The sequence below is a fragment of the Ailuropoda melanoleuca genome, chromosome 18 (genome assembly GCF_002007445.2).
Source record: "Ailuropoda melanoleuca isolate Jingjing chromosome 18, ASM200744v2, whole genome shotgun sequence".
Taxonomy (NCBI): Eukaryota; Metazoa; Chordata; class Mammalia; order Carnivora; family Ursidae; genus Ailuropoda; species Ailuropoda melanoleuca.
In genome coordinates, this window is record NC_048235.1 from 13985972 (window position 1) to 13994884 (window position 8913).

Sequence of the window (8913 nt, forward strand, 5' to 3'; positions counted from 1 at the left end):
TTTAGAGCAGACTAGATTGTAGAACTACAAGTGAGAAATCATTAAGTAAGGCTTAATTATAACGCCGAAAGACTTCTGTTTAATTTTTAAAAACTTAGACTGAATAGATACAAAATAACTTTTGGGCATATGTGTAAAGAATGAAGAAAAACAATACAATTAACATCCATTGCCTGGCATTTAATGTTTAAAAGGTACATTACCTTTAAATCTCCTGTAGGCTTCTCATTTAGTCTTCACCCTTCCTCCCCCCTTCCATCCGCCTAACCCAAACACTCGCCTTTTTCATGGTTCTTAGCTTTTCATGTTTTCTCTTCTGTTAAGTATCCGCCTTTGTGTTGTTTTTCTTGTTGAGCTGTAGTCCTTCATGTGTCAGGCGTGTGTCATATAAATAGGATACATTTAGATTTGTTGATTCTTTTTTATACTCAGGCTGATAATCTTTGATTATTACTGGTACATTTAGTTTTTTTACATTTATTTTAATCACTATTAAACTGGAATTATTTTGTACTTCCAATCCATCTGCTTTATTCATGCTTCTTTTTCTCTTTTATTGCCTGCTGTTGGATTTATTGAATTGACTAGGTATTTATTTTGCTTTGGGAATGTTGAACTTCCTGAGTCTTCCTGGTGTCTCTTAATAATTCCAAAAAATTCTCAGACATAATGTATTTGTGTTAGTTTCTGTTTCCTAAAGCTGCTGTAACAAATTACCACAAACTTTGTGGCTTAAAACAACAAAAATGTGTTCTTTCCTAGTTTTGGAGTCTAGAAGTCCCAAATCAGGGCTATGGTCCCTCTGGTTTTAGGGAAGAAACCATCCCAGATCTGTTTCCTAGTTTCTGGTGTTTGCTGGCAATCTTTGGGGATCCTAGGCTTGTAGGCTATGTCACTCCAATCTCTGTCTCTGTCTTCACATGGCCTTCTCTATGTGTCTCCTCTATCCCTGTGTGTCCTCTGCCTATAAGGACACCAGCCGCTGGATTTGGGGCCCACCCTAATCCAGTACGACCTCAACTTCCCTTGATTTTTGGTAAAGATCTTATTTTCAAATAAGGTTACATTCACAGGAATTAGGTTTTAGGAGTTTGAATATATATTTTTGGAGAACACAGTTCAACCCCCTGCATTCTTCAGATATGGCTTCTGCCCTGTTCTATCCCTCTTCTCTTTCTGGCATTCCAATTAGACCTTCCTCTCATGTCTCTTTCTCTGTTTTTCACATTTCCCATCTGTTTGTCTCTTTTTGCCGTGTTCTAAGTAATCGCTTCAGCACTCTCTCCCATTTTATTAATCCTTTCTTTAGCCACATTTGGTCTGCTGTTAATATTTAAAATTTTAATATTAAATATTTAAAAACTTTTTATTGAAGTGTAATATAAATACAGAAATATATATGTAAGTTTACAGCTTGATGAATTTTCACTCAGATCAAGAAAGAGAAAATTACCAGCACCCCAGAAGCCTCCCTAGTACTCCCTTCTAGTTACTACATAAACCTACATGTAAATACAATATTGTATAAGTGATTTTTGCAGCCTTTGTATACCATATAAACGGAGTCATGCACTATGTATTATTTTGTGTCTGGGCTTCTAGTGTTCAACATTGTTTGGGGATTCATCCATTTTGTTGTGTTGGTTGTAGCTTTCTACTTCTTGTTGCTGTACATTGTGTGAATATGTCATAATCTTTCTCGTACTTGATGGACACTTGGGTAGTTTCTATTTTGGACTTTTGAGAACAGTTCTGCTATGAACATTCTTGTACCTGTTTTTTCCCCTAAACATTTGTATGCATTTCTCTTGGGTATAAACATAGGAGTAGTAATTCCTTTGTCGATGGGTATGCATGTTCAGCTCTAGTAGATACTGCCAAGTAGTTTCCAAGTGCTTGTGCACAAATTACTTTTTAAAATTAAGTGCTTGTTTTGGATCTCTGGTACTTTAGGTAATTTATGGTAAGATTGCTTCGTTCATCTGAGTTTTCAGTTGAAATCACCCATTCAGTTAGGCCAATTTATCAGAAGTCCTGGTAGCAAGTTCTTAGTGGTCTTGACTCTGACAAGTATGAGACAGCCTTCCATTCAGGACTTGTTCATCTTGTACCGCTGAGCTCTGTAAGACCTCTGCCTAACACCCGCCATTATCCCCACCCCAGCCCCTGGTAACTGCCGTTCTACTTTCTGCTTCTGCGAATCTGACTGTTCTAGATCCCTTATGTAAGCGGGATCATGTTATATTTGTCCCTCTGCATCTGGCCTCTTCTACTTATAATGTCCTCCACGTTCATCCACACTGCACAGTTGGCAGAATTTCCTCCTTTTTGAAGACTGAATGATATTCCCCTGTTACGTAAATACCACATTTTCTTTATTCACCCGTCAGTGGACATTTAGTTTGCTTCAGTGTCTTGGCTTTTGTGACGAATGGCTGCAATGAACATGGAAGTGCAAATCTTACTTTGAGATTCTAATTTCAATTCAAAATATTCAGAAGTAGGTTTGCTGGATTATATGGTAGTTCTGTTTTTAATTTTCTGAGGAACTTCCATACTGTTTTCCACAGCGGCTGCACCAATTTCCATTCCCACCAACAGTTCATGAGGGTCCCTTTTTTCCACATCCTCACCAACACTTGTCTTTTGTTTTTATGATAAAAGTTGTTCTAATGGATGCGAGGTTTTCTCATTGTGGTTTTGATTTGTCTTTCCCTGATGATCAGTGAAGTTGAACACCTTTTCATATACCTTTTGGCCATATGTATGTCTTCTTTTGAGAAATGTCTATTCAGGTCCTTTGCCCATTTGTATGTATGTATGTATGTATGTATTTATTTATTTAATTTTAATTCCGGTGAAGCTAACGTGCAGTGTTTTACTAGTTTCAGGTGTAATACGGTGATTCAACAACTCTGTGCATGACTCAGTGCTCATCATGATAAGTTGTACCCTTAATCCTCCTTTGCCCATTTTTAAATTGGGTATTTTTTGTTTGTTTGTTGCTGTTGAGTTTTACAAATCGAAGTCCAATTTGTTTTGTTTTTTTTTTCGTTTGTGCTTTAGGTGTCATATCTAAGATAAGAAAACCATTGCCTATGCCAAGGTCACAAAGACCTACCCCTTTGTTTTCTTCCCAAAGTTTCATTGTTTCAGCTATAGGTTTTTGCTCCATTTTGAGTTATTTTGGTATACAATGTGAGGGAGGGGTTCAAAGTAAGTCTTTTGCATGTGGATACCCATTTGTCCCAGTACTATTTGTTTCAAAGACTATTATTCCCCCAGCTTCTGTTATACTTTTAACTAAAGTAGTTCTGTTTTGAAGTATGTGTATTAAATATTTTACAGGAAGCTTTGGCCTTTAAATTTTGTTCTGAACAATCTAATTATTTTCAGAGGTAAAAACTTATTTAGAGAGAGAGTTAGAAATGAATTTCTACTTTAAGTGGTAAATCAACAAATGTCTTAAATTAAGAACAGAAACTTCTCTTGGTACATGGAAAGTAGTTTCTGTTTACAACTTGTACTTGTATATTGTCAGTAACAGGTAAAATACATAACTATTAGGTTAAATTTACAACTATTTTAACAATACAACTTAAATATTAAAGATTATTTTAATTTTGTTTAGGTGAAGGTGGCCTTTATGTACTGAAATAGAGGGCATCTGCCATTATGTACTTACCTCATCAAGCAAAAAGTGGTTTCATTTAATTTAGGAACTTGGCTTCAGAAATGGTAAAGAACATGGGGGCTAGATTTCCCTCATCCTCTTTGTATGATAAAAAATTAGAGAGCATGTTAAGTGGTTAATATCGGTAAGTGGGAAAAATTTACTATCCAATATGGTCAGTAAGGTATCAGGAGATCTGGTTTAAGGATCTTCGGAGAGGAACCAGGCTATTGGGGCTGCAGAGAATACGCGTGAGCCTCAGCCATGCTGGAGGTGTCCCCCATCTCTGATAATGCACAGCCTGGACCCCAACAAGCTGAAGGATACAATTATTAGAGAAAGAGGGACAAAGTCAGAGAAGGTCTTGTGAAATTGTTGCTGGGCTCAGGATGGGGAGGAAGAGAATGAAGTCTTTGATGAAAAACTGCCAGAATGGAGGGTGGCTAAGCTCTGCTGTCCTTGGTGAAATTGAGAGTGAAGATGTAAATGCTGGAGGCACATAGAGCTTTCTGGTAGAAGCACCTCTCTTGCCTGGAGACAGGTGCTACCTGGACATACAAAATGATATCCTCTCATTGGCTCTCATGTAAATGCAAAGTAGAAAGATCCTAGAATCACACATAGGGCCACTTCAACATGTCACAGATAGTGTTAAAAATATTTACTCCAATTCCCTTTGGATTTTGGCAAAATCAGATTCCCTCCTTGGAGAATCTTGGGATTTCTTGCAGCAGATAGCCCTTAAGAAAGTGTCTTTTGCTTCCCTCAGTGTTGATCATACACTCAACACAGTACGCACATCTGGGTTGGCCTGATATTTTATTCATGTAAAAGTTGAATGTTTGCAACTCCTAAATAGCAATTCTCACCAAAGTATCCCTCCCTGTTTTTTAAAACAAATTTTTAGGTATAAATGTAAACCTTTGGGAATGTGATGAAATTGTCTAAAAATGGTTTGTAAATTTTTTTATGGAATAGCTAAAGGTAATTTAAATGTAAAACTGCTGTGAAAATGAGTTTAAGATTTTTAGTGTCTTTTATGGGTTACTCTTGTGTTCCTGTGCAGAAAAGAGTTACACAACTGGCCCGAGGCTGCCGTCTTTCGAAGGACATGCTGGCAAGGTTGGTCCTTGGTTGGCATTTGGGAACTTGACACTTGAGCTGTCCCCCAAATGACAAGACGAGTTTGCAGTGTTTATGTTTATATAAACAATATGATGATGTGTGGCGGATATGTTTTCCTTCTGGAATTCTGTAATTTTAGTAGTTGGTAGGCAGAAGATACCTACGTGACCAGCCTCAAAAAAAAAATTTTTTTTTTGGGTCCTGCATCTGTAATGGGCTTCTTTAGGCAGAAACATTGCACACAGGATCCTGCATTATTTACTGCTGCAGAAAGGAGCACACTTATTTAAAGTTCTTTTCAAATCAAGGCAGAACACTGAAGTTCCTATCATAATAGATAAACATTGTTACTGGTGCCCACGAAAATAGAGTTCAATGAGTGTCCTGGGCAAAAATGCAAAGGCCTGTGTTTATTGTTATTGCTCCTTTCATTACTGTTGTCTAATAGTCATTAAAAGAATAGTAGGGCTCATATATTAACTGGAAGCATAACCTGTACACATATATGGAAACTTAGAATAGTATGAATATTACTGAGATCTCAAAAGATAATATTGAGGGGCGCCTGGGTGGCACAGCGGTTAAGCATCTGCCTTCGGCTCAGGGCGTGATCCCAGCGTTATGGGATCGAGCCCCACATTCGGCTCCTCCACTATGAGCCTGCTTCTTCCTCTCCCACTCCCCCTGCTTGTGTTCCCTCTCTCGCTGGCTGTCTCTATCTCTGTCAAAATAAATAAATAAAATCTTTAAAAAAAAAAAAAAGATAATATTGAATCAGGCAGTGGACTTCTGTTTTTTAATTTTTCCCCCCCTTCCAGTTAGGTCTATTTGTTTATTTAAAACAAAAGTTTTGTTTTTTTTGTTTTTTTTTTTAATGTCCTTCCTTTTCACGGCCTGAAATGAGAAAAAAAGAAAAAAAAAAGTGTGGGAAAAGACAGGATGTCTTTTACTACCAGATAAGCAATGGGTGGAAGAGCCTGGTAGCTTTTTCATTTTTCTCCAATTTACCATGTTTTTTGTGAGCAAATAAACCAGACTAGGAAGGACTGATTTGTTAAAAATCTTGGTAATGACGTGGGATTCACATGCCTCACCTGTCTTGTTCCTGCTGTGTGGAAACCTTTTTTGGCCAGTTAGGGCTACCACGGTCTTTCCTGAGGGAATTCACTCAACATCCAAAGGTAAATGACGGCACTTGTTACGATGAGCACTGGGTGTTGTATGTAACTGATGAATCACTACAGTCTGCTCCTGAAACCAATACTAAACTACATGTTAGCTAACTAGAATTTAAATAAAAATTTGAAAAAAACACAATGCATTCTATTCAGCTACTCTCTTTATATTCCTTAAAAGAAAGAAATAGGTTGCACAGTAAATGCTTTTACTGCATTTATTGTGGTTGGTCAGTTAAAGAAGAATCAATATAGTAATTAATAGAGTATATTATCATACCATATACGTTTTAACTTATAACATGTAAATATATATTACTTTCCAATCTGTTCATCTAGGGTCAGAAGCTATTTCCTTAAATAGAGGTTGAATGTGAGAGTTTAGCGTTGTCTTTCTTTCATAAACCATAGGCATATGAATTCAATTTTATGTTTCTTTCAAATGGAGTATGAGTTTAAAAATGCCCATGAAACAGTCTGAATGTAGAGCTATTTCTCATCTTTTACGGTTGATTTATCCTCACCTACTTGGAAACCATTTTTCTTAGAGACTTGATGATTTTGAAAGAACTGAGTTTAGTTTTCTTAAAAATTATAGTTCTCACTGCTCCTATTTCACCAGTTATGTAATATTTAATTATATTAGATATTATAATCTTTATAGATGTGGAAAAAAATTTAAAGTGATATGAGCCCAAGTAACTGAGCATTCTATAAACAGCCTGGTAAGACCTCCCAGTGACCAATGCAATGGGCAGTGTGTTTTACAGAGGAACTGAAGTGTATTGGTCAATCAGAACAAAAAACTAAGGAGTGATTGGTTTTGAAAACTTTGTGAGATTTTTTTGTTCTTTTGATTAAAACTAGCTTCAGGGGCGCCTGGGTGGCACAGCGGTTAAGCGTCTGCCTTCAGCTCAGGGCGTGATCCCGGCGTTTTGGGATCGAGCCCCACATCAGGCTCCTCCGCTATGAGCCTGCTTCTTCCTCTCCCACTCCCCCTGCTTGTGTTCCCTCTCGCTGGCTGTCTCTATCTCTGTCAAATAAATAAATAAAATCTTTAAAAAAAAAAAAACTAGCTTCATAAGGTTTTAGGTATCGTCTGTTATTACTGTATTTGGAAAGAGGGTTACTGGAAAGTGAAACTAAATATTTGAATAAGCAAAAACTAATAGCCGTGGTCTACAGAAAGAAAAAGAATATGTAATGGTTTAATTTTAAGTTGCCTCAAGTCCTCTTTTTTAAAATAAACTTTATATTTTAGAACAATCTGAGATTTACAGAAAATCGCAAAGATAGTACAGAGAATTGCCCCACTCAGTTTCCGCTATTGCCTTTTCGTTTATTTTCTGCCAAATACTCTTTACAATTTTTTTAATTTGAATATAGTTGATGTTACATTAGTTTCAGGTGTACGACTTAGTGATTCAACTTTAGTGTATGTTTCCTTGAATGAAAGTGTTGTTTTTCTATGGATTTAAACAATATTCTCTAAGGACTTTCTTTTGCTTTTAAGAAGCCAATCTTAGTAACTTTGAAATGATGACCAAAATTCTTTAAGATTTATATATAAGAATGTGGTCTCTGGAGTCGAACAGTCTGAGTTCCAGCTCTACCCATTAACCTTAGATAAGTTATTGAACCTCCCTAAGCCTCAATTTCCTTTCCTGTAAAATGGAGCAGATAATAATACATATCTGTACTAACCTCAGGGCATAGCAAGTGCTCAGTGTCAATTTATTATAATAAATTGGAATAGACATTTAGTGGTCATTTAATATAATTTATTTGTAAATCTTTATTTTACATCACTGTTGTATGGGTATCATATTCTGCAACTAGATTGAGTTGCACATAGTTAATTCTTAATACTGTGATATTTTATACTCCTTAGAAATACTCCTCCCTTCATGGACGACCTGGCAAGCTCCTCCTACTCACCCTTCAAGACTCAGTTCACATCTCTTTAATTCATTTGGTCACTTAGTCATCCAGCACTTTTTAAAAACATTCACTTTAAATGGCATCCCCTTTCTGGAAACACATCTGGCAAATTAAACATAAATAGAATTAACATTGCTTAGAAGAGTGCCCGTTGAATATGCATCTTAGATCATTTTCCTCTTTAGAAAACTGATCCCACATGCTACATGTTCAGTAATAGCTCCAGCTGCTTGCAAGATAGTATTTCTTCCCCAAATGTATTTCTGCGCATTTTTGTGTTCCACCAGCTTTGTTCATTTTTAGAAAGCTTTTAGGCGCATTACTAAGAGTAAACCAGATACTTAGCTGAGACATAATTTTTCTGAAACATTGTGAGCAATGGACAAGTAGGAAGTGATTAAAAGGAGAAAAGCTTTACCAACTACCCACAAAATTCCCTTTCCTTGTAAACTTACATATATAACAAGAAGTTGACACTAATTACCAGACTTAACGCTTGCTGAATAGAATCTTGTTTTAAATAAAATGGATGTAATATGGAGGCAGAATGATCACACCAGTATCCCATTGCACAGGTTAACTGCAGTGTAGGCTTAGAACTCTAAGAACTTCTCTGATAATACCTTGTATCATTTAAGAATTCCTGGAAATGAATTCTTAAATTCATTTTCATCTGTGTGAACCTGAAACTCAATTATATGCTTTAAAAAACAGTGCTCATAGGGGCGCCTGGGTGGCACAGCGGTTAAGCGTCTGCCTTCGGCTCAGGGCGTGATCCTGGCGTTATGGGATCGAGCCCCACATCAGGCTCCTCTGCTGTGAGCCTGCTTCTTCCTCTCCCTCTGCGTGTGTACCCTCTCTCGCTGGCTCTCTATCTCTGTCGAATAAATAAATAAAATCTTAAAAAAAAAAAAACAGTGCTCGCCTGATAAACATGAGAAAAAGGAAATTGGCAGTGATCGTATGTTCTCAAATATCTCTGACATTCTTCAAATATCA